The 14,037-nt window shown below is 44.0% G+C and overlaps 1 protein-coding gene across 4 annotated transcripts in view; it reads right to left on the minus strand.

Moving 5' to 3' along the window:
- Positions 1-14,037, minus strand: part of ERG (ETS transcription factor ERG) — a 147,143-nt gene that overhangs the window by 35,112 nt on the left and 97,994 nt on the right. The gene's annotated exons all lie outside the window — the stretch shown is intronic.

Below are 14,037 nucleotides of genomic sequence, written 5' to 3' on the forward strand. Positions count from 1 at the left end.
CAGCAGGGCTCACCAGGCCCCTCGGTGATGGGGCTGCTGCCATCACCTCTGGATGGGGACCAGACAGACTCCAGAGGGAGGGAATGTAATCCTCTATCCCCAGTGCCATGCATCCATGCTGGCACCAATTCCTTCCCTGTGCTATCACGGTGATGCCTGGGCCGGGCTTGGGCTGGTGGTGAGTCTACCACATCCATCAGGAAGCTGTGGGAAGAGCTGAAACTCCTGAGGGGACACATCCTGCCTGAGATGAGGCTCCCTGGCCACAAGAACTGGTCCAGGCTCCCACACTCCTGCTGTCCCAGCAGTGCACAGGCTCAGGGGGTACCCCTGAAAAGCAAGCTTCCAAGGAAAGCACCCCTCTCCAGGGGCTACTTAGGGTGACCATGGGGCTTGAGGGTGTACACTGGAAGGGGCTGCCCAGGGAGGTGGTGGAGTCCCCATCCCTGGAGATGTCCAAGGAACGACTGGACGTGGCACTCAGTGCTCTGGCTGACAAGGTCACAGGTTGGACCTGGTGATCTCGGAGGGTTTTTCCAGCCTAAACGATTCTGTGATCCTGTGAGATGAACAGGAAGCACAGCACGACTCCCTCCTCCCAGCCTGGCAGCGAGGCAGGGATGGAGCAGGGGGTGCAGCCCAGCACCTCCCTCCTCACCACACGGCCCTTGCCAGCAGCCAGGGAACAAACCCCAGCCCTGGGCTGGTGAGGAGGCTCAGTGTGCAGCCCATGAGATGACAGCAGCCGTGGAGGAGGCCAGCTGGCAGTGGCTGGAGGTGCAGGGGCCAAGGATGGGGGTGAGGAGGGGAGCCTGAGCCAGATTTTGGGGCAGGGTGCTCCGTGAACGACCCCACCCTCCCGAGGCAGCGTGTGTGGGCTGTGCTGCTGCCAGATCTGCTGCTGATGGCCCACAGGAGGACAATAAAACCGTGTGGCCCTGTCAGCAGAGGGTGGTGGAGAAGGGAGAGAGAAAAGACACGGAGTCCTCCAGCTGTCTGCAGGCTCCCACCCTCTCTGCCTGCTGGAAGAGGGCTCTGCACAAGCTCCAGCAGTCACATGCTGCTCTAAAAATCAGCAGTTGTATTTGTTCATTTTAAGGCACATGGTGTGACTCTTGGGGGTGTCCTGTGAGGGGCTAAGAGTTGGACTCGATGATCCTGGTGGGTCCCTTCCAACCAAGGATGTGATTCTGTGGTTCTATTTCTATCATTCCTTTTATCCACCTGGTTTGTGAGCCCTCAGAGTGCACTCTGTTACTATTCATACTTTGCTCTGCAACTGCAAAGGTGGGAACATCGCTTTCTGCTTCTTACTGCTCATGAAAATTGAGATCCTCCCTTAATATCTGAACTTGGGGAATGGGATCTCAAGCAGCCAAGCCACTGAGAGACTTGTGCTTGAATCACCAAGCTCAGGCAGTGATCTGCACCATCTCATTGCTGATTTTCAGATGGCATTTGAGTGCAAAGATCACCACCAGGGTACCACCACTGAGTCCCCAGTTGCTTCCTTGCTCTACACACCCACCAATCTGCACCCCACTACCAAACTGATGCCTCTTGGGCTTCTGGTGATGTAAACGTGGTTCTGTGAGACAAAAAGGATGCCAGAATAACACCTCTCTCCTTTTTGCCATGCCTCTCGTGCTCCTCTGGGTCTCTGATCTGCCAGAAACCTCTGCTGTTGGTGGTCTGAAGCTTTTCTGATGAGCCATTTCTGGGAAATTTCTGCAGACCAAGAGGTGGGAGGAGGTGGCTGCTGGTCCCTCGCTCCCCCAAAGATTCCTCCCTGGCTACACTGTGCTGAGAGACAGCAGGGAGCTTGATGTGCTTGGGTAGGAAAGTAGCAGGGATCATATCACAAGACCTAGAGAAAGAAAATGTAACACTAGAAGAAAATAAAAAGCTCCTTCTCAGCAGTCCATCAGAGTTTTCATGAAAAAAAAAAACAACCAAAATTAAATATATATATTCACAAACACAGCCTGGCCAGGTGGTCACAATGCATCCCATACCTCAAACTATCTAATCCACACTTTCCTCTTTTCTGCCCCACTGTACAGCAAACACATGAGCCAAAAAACACCTAACAAAAAGTTAATTTTGGAAGAGGGAGTGCCAGCAAATACATGAAAATGTGAATTATACAGGAGAAAGCAAATACAAGATTGCAAATATAACAGAGTATTACTTTACTGTCTAAGCCATTTATTAATACTTTTCAAAACAAGCATCAAACACTATATAATACATTTCTCATTCTTCCACACACAAGTGAAACAAAGCGAATTCTGCTTCCTATTAAAGAGGAGTGCACCTGATAAAAGTTAATGAATACTTAGGGTAAGTATAAATGTAAACACACACAAAAAAATATGGGTTTTCTAATTATTGCCATTTCTAATGACCACAAATATTTCTTGTGTTATGGATGCCTGTTATGCTGCAAAAAGAGGGAAAGTTCACACATTTTAACTTCCTGAGGAGGACAGAAAATGCTGGAAATATGAGCCCAATTACTAAATGCTGTGCAAATACCTACAACTATGGCAAAAACAAGACACACATAAACGAACCCAAGGGACGGGCTTAAACTTTTAAGACATTTTAGAGGAAAAATTCCTGGTTATTCACGGACAAAGAAAGCTCAGTGTGCTTGCTGGGGTTTTGTTCTGGTTTAATAGCACTCATCTGTACTCCATCCTTATCAGTCAGTGCTCGCTGACAGGGTTGTGAAGGCTCTGGAGGAATAACTGAGTTCCTGCCAGCTTTGTGTGCTCTTGGGTTGGTCCTCATTAATGTGCACTCTATAACAGTGAGTAGCTCTGACATTTCACTCCAAGTCCTCACTGATCTTTGCTGTGCCATTTTTAAGGACAGTAGGACACGTGTCCCCCCCTTCCTTGAGCACATTATAAAAGCTGAACTGGCCAACTAAGCCTTTAAAAAATGTTGAGGAGTCAGCATAACTAAAGAACGTGGTCTAAGCTGGGATTAGCCTTACTTCCTCTTTAACCACCTTTTCTCTCTTCTCACACCTAAATGAGATTGAGATTTCAGAGGGAGAAATATGGAAAATATATGTAACATCTCTTCTACTCCTCCTGTGAGCCAGGACTCAGGCAGTTACACTGACTGTCCTCTCCTCCAAACACAACCAGGACCATTGATGTCAACGTACCAGCAACCACTACAGATGATATTTGTGGTCCTTGCATATCCTCACACACAGGGAAAAAAGTCCTCTGCAACTCAGGGATGGGAGCTGTGTGTCCAGGATTGCAACTGCTGCCTTTCTTCCTCTCAGTGATCTCAAATTACAGAATCACGGAATGGTTTGGGTTGGAAGGGACCTTAAAGATCATCTCATTCCAACCCCCTGCCATGGTAGGGACACCTTCCACCAGCCCAGCTTGCTCCAAGCCCCATCCAACCTGGCCTTGGACACTTCCAGGGATCCAGGGGCAGCCACAACTTCTCTGGGCAACCTGTGCCAGGGCCTCTCCACCCTCACAGGGAAGAATTTCTTCCTAATATCCAGTCTAACCCTGCCCTCCTTCAGCTTAAGGCCATTCTCTTTTGTCCTATCACTCCATGCCCTTTTGAAAAGTCCTTTTCCAACCTTCTTGTAGACCGTTTAGGCACTGGAAGGTGCTCTAAGGTTTCCCTGGAGCCTTCTCTTCTCCAGGATGAACAGCCCCAGCCCTCCCAGCCTGTCTACTTAAAAGGTGAGGGTTTCTGGTCCAGGCTTTTCTGAGTCCACTGACCCTGCAAGACACGGTGATGCTGAACAGTCAGAACTCAAAACAACCTGATATAACCTCATGTGAAACTCATCCCGTGGGAAAGCATAGAAACAGCATCAAGAAATATGAAGCATTTCTCAGCTCTGCAGGAATGGCTGACAAGTGGCATAATTTTGGATCTTCAAACGTGAACTCTGAAAGGAAGGTTCTAACAGCAAACTGCTGCACTGAAACAGCTCAGAGAAAGCAGCTGTGGGTATTTCTTCCTTGAATACAGGGACTTAGAACTGTGTTTTCTGCTCTAATTGCACATGCAAAAGCTCCTGGACCAAACAGAATGTAAAAATTGTCAGAATTCACAATCATGAAAAACAGCGGCATGGTCTGGCCACGTAGAAATGTAAACAAAACTATTAACACTGACAATGTTTGGCAAGGTTTTATTACATATGGATGCCAGTTCTATTTCTAGTAAAGGCTTTTCATTACTCATTCACATCTTAATCCTTTTTTTCTCATCCATATTAATGCTGTTTCTGGGGCAGTTTGGCAACATCAAGCCACAAGTGGGATAAAACAATGTAAACATTAACATTACCAAAGAGATGCATTATAGGGTTCTTTCATTTTCGACAAGTTATGTATCTCTGTAACAACAATTTTAGTAGTGATTGGATCATTTTCCTGGATTTCACATGGCAATAACATGTTCTCAGGACAGCTCAGAAACAAAACCTTTCATTTCTAGTAACCACTGCCTAAAGTGATATGAAGAAAGCAACACATGCAGTTTATGTCAGCAGGTGAGAAAGGTAATTCATGCAAATCTGTGAAGCAGAGTTGTTGGTATCTGAGGCCAACGCTGAACACAAATTTTCTTTATTTCATCTTCCTTTTCCTCTCATGACATCACCAGCAAGACAAACAAACAAAAAAAATCCCCTGTTCCTTCATCAAGACTTTTATTTTATAATCACTCGTACCGTGCAAAACCTGGCTTCTCCCTTGGACTTTCTGTACTAATGATAAAAGAACAAAATGATTTCTCTCTTTGGTTTTGACTTATGCTTCGCTGATAAGTTTTTTAAAATAGAAAAAGAATAACAGACTGACAAATTTGTAGAACAATAGGTACAGCAACGCCTTTAAAGTAGGCATAAAGTCATTAGGACAAAGGTGTTTACTTAATCAAATGCAAGATTACTTGGCCTGGAAGCAAGAAGTTACAGGAAATGTGATTGAAGTAGTTCCCATCATGAGAAGTATATGCAAGCTGCCCTGTCCTTTAACTGCAGTGTCAGGAACTAAGGACAAAGACTTTTTTTACTGAAGCTTGATCAAAATTATGAAATGGCTAAAAAAGGCAATAAGGTGTGGGGTTGTGCAGCGTAATTTGCTTGTGCAGAGGGATCTTGGGGGAAAAATACAGCAGCAGGATGTTAAAATACTTTGGAGGCCATTCTAACCCAAGGGTTAGAAAGGGCAATGGTTTTAAATTGAAAACTGGTGGGCTTTTTTTTTTCATGGGCAATGTTTTAAACTGAGTTTACATTAGGAAGAAATTCTTGGTTGAGTTTACATTAGGAAGAAATTCTTGGCTGTGAGGGTGGAGAGGCCCTGGCACAGGTTGCCCAGAGAAGCTGTGGCTGCCCCTGGATCCCTGGAAGTGTCCAAGGCCAGGTTGGATGGGGCTTGGAGCAAGCTGGGCTAGTGGAAGGTGTCCCTTCCCGTGGAAGTTGTCCCTGCCCATGGCAGCGGGTGGAACTAGATGATCTTTAAGGTCCCTTCCAATTCAAACCACTCTGTGACTCTATGATTTTATGATCTCAAAATATTCAGCTCTGTTTTTTCTTCATTCTTTCAGATTTTTCCATGGTTTACTGCTTGATCCCTGTAAAAGAAAAGGTTTAGCAGACCTTTTTTAGCCCTCTTGTCTATCCAAAATCTACCAAGTGATTTCCTGCTCAAGAAAAAAAAAAAATTGCTTCAAGAACTTTCAAAGTCAAGAACTTACTGGGCAACACTGTCAAAATCCGAGCAGCCAATATCACACCAGTATGATGACAAACACTGTCCACAAACCAGCAGGATACTGGGCAAGAAGTGCACATCAAGAGGAGGATGCATGAAGAGATACAAATACAGCAACAACCCTGGTTGTGCATTGAGAACGTACAGATACAAAAATGAACTTATTGCTTGGAGAGTCAGCACTCAGGACTCCAAATGGAGCTGGTACCTTTGGCTTGCAACAACTGCAGTTAAAAACTTTTAATTAGCTTTGCCATATGTCCACTTTTGACACACGGTTTTTTAATATTTCTCCTCATTAACGTAAACAACTTTTACTTCTTCCCTAATCTGAATTTCATAGTAAACAAGCACAAGCTCAGAGCTCCACGCAGCCACAGGTTCAGACACGGGCTGTTTCCCATCACTTCTCGCATGTCTACGGTCGGTCAGAGAAATTAATTCTCCGTTCCGCAAAGAATTCTGACATCCTGAGACTTATTTTCATCTTAAATTAGACCAAAAGCTGCTATAAGAAAACTTTCACCCAACTGTTTATTAAAAGGACGGATTGTAACGCGCTGGCGTGTGTTTCGCAGATGTTACAGCTTTCTAATAAACACATTTGGAGAGGACCTGTTTTTTTCTGAGGGAAGATCGTTCTGATTAAGACCATGCAATTAGGTCTGTAAGCGTTTTCATGCTTTTTTGCACTCATTATCCTTTGTATACTCGATGACATTTGTTGCTGAGGTTGTTTAAATGGGATTACACACGACTGTTACTGAGAGAAGGAACAGGTGACAGCGTGGAGGAGAGCACACAGTGCACACCTTGACCAAGCCTGCTTGCTACTCTCTGTTCTTCCTCAGGCTGCATCTCCTGATGCTCTAGGAACTGTTTATCTGGAGCGAAAGCCTAATTCCAAACAGGCCAGGAATGTCATTTCCACGCTGGAACAGCGAGCACACGCAAGGCTGGACACCAGAACCTCTCAGAGCAGCGGGCAGCCCTCCAGCCTGAAACCCTGCTCACGTCTGCAACAGGCACCACTGCACGATGGAACAAGCTGTGGCTGAGCTGCTTAAAGAGCTTCCAGCCTAAATTTGCAGCCCTGCTTTAAAGCCAAGTCTTTTGAGCCTTGGATTCATGGCATCCAGCAGGAATCGGTGGAATAAAAGACAAATGATTGATGTTTTAGCCTTGCTGGGGCGTATTAATCACTGTGCTCATACAACTCTCTCCTGACCATTTGCAAGAGGAGGATATTCAATACGGTGTGTGGAACATACTGGAAAAGGTTACTGCTCAAAATGCAGTCACCTGAGTCAGGAATTGCAATACACATCTGGAATATGTTTTCCTTCTAAATCTCTGAGCCTTGGATTCATTAGATCAGACAAAAATCCACATATTCTATTCATGAGAGAGTTCAGGAACAACAAAAAGCCTTGGCAAGTACAAGATAGGAAAGACAGATGTTGTCCTCACCTCCACCCATGAGAACCTGATTGCCAGCTCAGCGAACATCCCCCACCTCTTTGCAGGGAGCACTTGGATGGTCCCTGTTAACCCAAACACAGGCCTGGTGCTGCCCCTTATCAACCATTTCACCTCTTGCTGAGGAAAACACAAGGATGTTTGGAGTGCCACTTGAAAAAAGGAATAATCAAGCATCCATCAAACCTGATGTTATGAAATTTCGGGCAAGGCTCATTTCTGGGAAACAATAGCAGATGTCTGAGGCCTTATCCTGCAGGATAAACCCTTCTCCTGACTTCACCAGGAACGTGAACAGAGGCCTCATGGCTAAGCCCAAAGGCTTAATATTGTGTGCCTTGATGAACAAATTCTGAAATATTATAAATTCAAATGTAAACTGTGCTGCTTTATCACAATTTTTAATATATAAACCATCATTCCTGAAATGTTGACTAACCCTAATTTTGCCCAGGCTATTTCTGACATGTCCTATTACCACAAAGTAATATTTGTAGCATAAGGCATTCAAATCCAGGTCTCTAAATGCTTCATAAAGTAAAAAATCATCGTTCCACTGTTGGAGATGGGGAAACTTTGGTTAAGAATTGCTAAAAAAGGGTCTTGGTTTAGCAAATATATCTCTGTTATGCTGAGCTCTGTGCCCTATTGGGCATTACCCTGAATCTCACACACTGAGATTATCACACCAAGCAGAGCAACTTCCAGAGATCAGGAAACATCTGATTTAAAGAGCTGCCATCTCACAACGAATTGTTTCATCTGCAGCCTTTATCTGGCAGTAAAATGCAAATTAATAGCTTGACACCAAACCAGGAGTTAACGAATGGAAGTAGGGAACTCTTTTGTGCATGTCACACGCCCTGCACGCCGTCAAAGCAACCCAGTGGGCTGGTACAAATGCAGCAATGAAACCCTCCACCCTGCACCTGCTTGAATTTCAATGCCCAAGTGACTTCAAGCTGCTTGGAATCAGCTCTGTCCATGCAAAACCACCAAAGAACTGCACCTGCACCTCAGAATTCTCCTTCTGCATCAGCAGAGTGCTGGCAAATCACTCAAACACTGAGGCAACACCAGGTTTTATCAAGTGCACCGTCAGCTGAACGAAGAAGTGGCTGCAGGGCTGGAGCAGCACAATGATCAAAATGCATATTCCTGAATGATTATGTCAACCCTTCCATCCCCATTGCTAAAAACAATACAAAATATCCTGCAGATTGTATATTGTATGAGCATTTTTAAAGAAACTGTAGCTTTGTATGCTTATTTTAGCACTTCCATCCACGTAAAGAGCTCTTAACGCCGAAGTCTGAATGACTATTTTTTTCAGTCAATACAATAGACTTTTCTTCCTTTTCATCTTGAGAGTATTGTCAATTATGGAGGACTTTGAAAGCTTGAAGTTTTTTTCCTCCTCCATGCTTGGCTATTAACTTCTAGGGCTTCACAATGCCTGGAAAATCGGGAAAACTTGGATATAAAACCTGAATTTCTGTCTCAGCCCAGGGCAAGCCTGTTGTTTTTCTCCTACATCAATCTGAAGGAGCAGCCAACCTTCTACTTTGTTGAAAAATATAAACATCTGAGTGTTTTTCCAGCAATCTTTCAAGCAAATATTTGTTTGGCAAAACAGGTGGCAGGTTTGTAAAGTGGCCCAGAGCCCAAGTGGAGGGAACTGAGGGTGCACAACCACACCTGCTGTGAACTTTAGTTGATAGATCAAAATGATATCGGGGAAAGAGTCTTGGGAACAAAACAGTTGCCCAAAACAAGATATTGATCTCATTCAAGACCATCCTATCCTTTCTGTGTCTCCTCTTACAATCTTTTGCATCTTGGGTAGACCCAGATGTTCAGCTGGGTTGTCTTCAAGAATTACTGTGTGTTAATCCCAGTTAGTCTCCTGTCCAGAATTAGAGGCTTTGCCTGTACCCAGTAACAAACCCTGGTATACTGGGTTTGGAAACTCTATTGAGAAAATTTTTAACGTTTTTTTTTAGCATTATTCAAAAGCTTTTTGCAGTGTTATCACCAGGTGGTAACATTTGCAACTCTTTTTTCCTACCATCCAAGCAAAAACTACAAAAAGATTGTACAGTACATCTATACTTAGTTTAATATTTGTTCACTGTGGTGGGTTGACCCACCACTTATATATTTTTATATTTAATTACATATTCCCATTATATATATATATGCATAAGTATATGTACAGACACACATTTTTAGATAATCCCACCCTCAATCTCTGAACAAATTTTAAAGTAAAAATAATTCAGGCATTAAAATACTTTTATCTAGGGCACACTATGGATCAAGGACAAGCTCACCAGCAAAGTGATTAAAAATAAAAACATACAGGAAGGAATGAAGAGATTTTTACTGCCATTATATCGATGAAAAAGTTAAATACTAAGGGTAAAACTGAAAAACAGCACCCAAGTGAGTTTCTTTTCCACTGACCCTTAGGTTTTTATGAATGCCTGACAGCATTAGGGGAAATAACACTTGGATGGTGGCCACCAACTGAACTTCTCAGTGACCCATCACTTCCCTGCAGTGTCTCTGCGTGTGGTGGTTGGGCACGTGCACACACGAGCAGGATGAGTGGATCACTCACCTTCTGCTTGGAAAGACTGCAATCCCAGGGGAATTTTAGCCCCAAATATTAGCTAACCCAAAGAAATCACAGGAGAACCACAGGTTGCCCCCGGGTGTGTTATCTGCTGCATCCACCCAGCAGCCAGGAACGGGAATCGGCCCAGGGAGAGGGAGCGGGATGTGCTCTTGGGCATCTGCAGAGCTGCTGTCCTGCAGCTCAGGCTCCTCCTCAGGGACTCCTTAGAGCTGGAGATCCTCCTGCCTGCTGCACCAGGCTGGCCAGGTCTCAGGTGCTTGTGTTCACCTCCATGCATATTTAAAACCCTCACCTTCCCATTTAGAGAGCACTGGCCACATTCAGCACTTACTAATTTCCTTGCTTGATCTTTCGGCAAATGCTGCTCCAAGCATCTTTATTTATATGGATGTCTTTATTCACTTCCAAATGTATTTGTCTTGATGTAATTCTCCCCTGTGAGGGTGGTGAGGCCCTGGCACAGGTTGCCCAGAGAAGCTGTGGCTGCCCCTGGATCCCTGGAAGTGTCCAAGGCCAGGCTGGACGAGGCTTGGAGCAACCTGGGATTGTGGAATTTGGCTTGGATGATGATCTTTAAGGTCCCTCTCAACATAAACCACTCTATGATTCTATATTTTGTACTGACTACCCCACGTTAAATAACTGGAATTAAAAGGCAAATTTCTATTGCTGTTTAAAACCTTCTCTACCTTAACAGTGCTCCCCCTTTCTCCACAACACTGGAGCAGAAAATCTTGTGTTTACATTATTGTCCCTTCCTTTTCCTCAGACACCTTTTATTCTGGATCCTCCACGTATACATTGACTATATACATACACAGTATTATATGCTTCTCATGGTATTCCCCGTTTTACAAGCATATGGAATCTTGCTTGGATGGGTAATCTTTCTAAATTCAGAATGAACTTTCCAAATATGCCCACTGTGTATGTAAAATATGACTTCCTGTCACGATAACCTTTCCAGTGTATAGCCCAGCATACTTTCCTATAATTGTTTATAAGGAATATCTTGATTCATACTTCTGCACACGTTATTTTAGTCATCTGCCACAAAACATGACTAATGAAATTACTACAGGGTTGAATGTCACAGTATTAAGTAATTTCTGGGGGTGTAAAGAGCAACACATGAGACTGCTCATAAAATAGCAATAAAGTGTCTGCTTTTGTTTAAGGATATTTAACCTGCTCTGCTGAACCAGTAAAAATAAGGAGTTGTTTTAGCTCAAACATTAACCATGAGATCAAAGAGATTGGGATGGGTTTTGACATATTGCAGTTAAAGAAGTAGCCAGAGCAATGGATTGGAAGAAAAACGTTGTTTCATACCCATGATTGACAAAGGTTGGAGTGAATGTTCTTTGTTTCTCCCCAGATAAATCAAAACAGAACTATCCCAACAGGAAACCTTCACATAACACAACAAACCCATTTGCTTTATGACAGTAAAAAAAAAAAAATTAATCCAAACCTGTGGTTTTGCTTTTAAACTGACTTCCTATTACTTTATTTAAGCAACAAATTTCTAAATAAAATCACCAATCCAAACTTACAAAGTATAAGCAGTAACTTCAGAAAATTTTCAACTGTTTCATTCTTTTCTCCCTTTTTTAGGAGATCTGCCTCACAAATTTAAACTTTCACCTCAAACCATTCTACGCTTCTATGAACTTGTGGCTCTGTGACCCTTCTCTCTGCTGAAACTCAGCCACAGCAGAAACAGGTTGTGGCCCATTTTTAACTTTACATGTGAAGAAGAAAAGGAAAATGCACATGTTGATATCTTTGATGTGGCAGCAAGAACAATCCTGCAGCTTTTCCCCGTGGCAATATTTCTTCCAAACTGCTGATTACCAGAGTTATCCCTCAAAAACCAGGCCCTGCAGCTCTGGTGTTGACTCTGTTTTGCAATGGTATCAACATTAACTCCGGAAGGACATAAAAGATCATCTGCTGCCATTGATGAAAAGCGAGCTGGGAAAGTCAATGCAAGTAAAGAGAATCTCAAGCCCAAAATTGTGAGATCTGCATTTACCATAGCAATAGAAACCATTAAGATGCTTTCCCCCACACCTCACTAATAAGGCCAAGTGTCTAACACACATTACTGTAGGAAATGAAGTTGGGAGGATGCAAAGCTTAAGACCTGCTGAAAGAAAATATTTTGATTTACTTTCCTTTGGAGTGTATTGAAAAACGACCCCCAAAATGTCTTTATATACTGTAATCTAGGCCTTCAAACACACAAGAGAGGTAGAGAGGTCTGCAGGCTGTTTCTCTTTTATTGTTTCCCCAAACAAACCCATTTCCTACAAGCTGTTCCCATATCTTTTGTGCCACGTCCAGCTTCCCAGAAAAACAGCAGGAAAACAAAGTGTGAACTCAAAACAACCCATTTCCCCAGAACAATGTGCCATACCAAGGAGAGGGAGAGCTGGAGGGGAGGAAGGCTGAAGGGGAAGGGGGGAAGGGAGAGAGGGAAGGAGTGAAGCTGTTTTGATGCTGCCAAGGGACTTCAAGAAAAAAGGAAGGAGGAACTTCTAGAAGTCACAGTGGGGAAGAGCTGTGAGTTGTGTAACTGTAAATATGCAACAGGCAAGTTGCCAACTATTTCAAAGGATTTGAGGTTTCAAAATCGTCGAGGAGTCCAACTGATTTGTGCTCTGGGTTTGGAGCTTCCAGGAACACCTTTATATGTCTGAGAGCCAGAAACTACCATATCTTTTTATAGACTACTCGAGCCATACTTGGTCATAATTTCAAGTTGAATCAGTAAGGAATGTAAACACACACCATTTATGCTTCTCTGCAATCTAATAAAATGAAAGCATGGACTAAATAAAGCCAAGTGATAGATGTCGTTCGGCAAGAAGGGAAAACCAGATGATCATGTACATTTAGTTCCTGGCTGACCTGAGCAATCTCCAAAGTTCCTGTTAGTCAGTAAACCAAGAAAACCTACCCACTAAACTCCCACAGGAATAATGACACCACTCATTGAGAGACATGTGATAAAAGCCAATGATAAATGTCACCATGCCATTTTAAAATCCTCTTTCTGTATTGGGCTCGCCAAGGACATAAAAGCAGAAAAGGAGGAATAACAGTAAGAAAGGAACAAATTATATCAGCCTTTCTGTCCATGAGGATTACTCAAGTAAGAAAAACATAATTTTTAGAGTCAACACAACAACTGGAATGCTTTTCCCCAGATTGTGTCCTGGGCTGCACCAAAAGCACCGTGGGCAGGAGGTGGTGGTGGGGATTCTGCCTCTCTGCCCAGCTCTGGTGAGATCCCACGTGCAGAGCTGCCTCCAGCTCTGGGGGACCCAAAATAAGAAGAACATGGAACTGTTGAAGAAGGTCCAGAGGAGCTCATGAAGATGATCCCAGGGCTGGAGCAGCTCTATGAGGAAAGCCTGGGAGAATTGGGATTGTTCAGCCTGGAGAAGAGAAGGCCTTGAGGTGACCTAACTGTGGCCTTCCAGGACCTGAAGGAGCTGACAAAAAAGATGGAGAGAGACTATTTCCAAGGGCTTGGAGTGACAGGACAAGGGAGAATGGTTTCACACTGAAAGAGGGCAGGGTAAGATTGGATATTAGGAAGGAATTCTTCCCTGTGAGGGTGGGGAGGCCCTGGCACAGGTTGCCCAGAGAAGTTGTGGCTGCCCCTGGATCCCTGGAAGTGTCCAAGGTGGGGAAACTTGGAACAACTTGGACACTTGGACAGGGCTTGGAGCAACCTGGGCTTGTGGAAGGTGTCCCTGTCCATGGAGGGGGGGGGCGAACTGGATGATCTTTAAGGTGCCTTCCAACCCAAATCATTCTATGAATCCATGAAATCAAGAATCTGACCAGCTTTGAAATCTTTGGGTAGGGAGATGCTGCTTTTGCAGCGAAAAAACAATGTGGTTCATTTCTTTTTTCTGTTGACAAAAGACGCAACCCCACAGATGTTGCAGTCGCTGCAATTCAAACCCACGGCCCCAAACACTACAATGTGTCAGCAAGACCTGGCATGACCATGAAAGGTGTAGTCTACAGAGGAGGAGATGTGGTGCAACACTCATGTCACAATGTGCTGACTTCCTACTGTGGACTTGTATTAAACTGCCACAATACTGCTGCAAGAAGCAC

This window comes from Pipra filicauda, unplaced genomic scaffold (assembly GCF_003945595.2).
Source record: "Pipra filicauda isolate LSUMZ 115617 unplaced genomic scaffold, ASM394559v2 scaffold330_size805480_pilon, whole genome shotgun sequence".
In the NCBI taxonomy this organism is placed as follows: Eukaryota; Metazoa; Chordata; class Aves; order Passeriformes; family Pipridae; genus Pipra; species Pipra filicauda.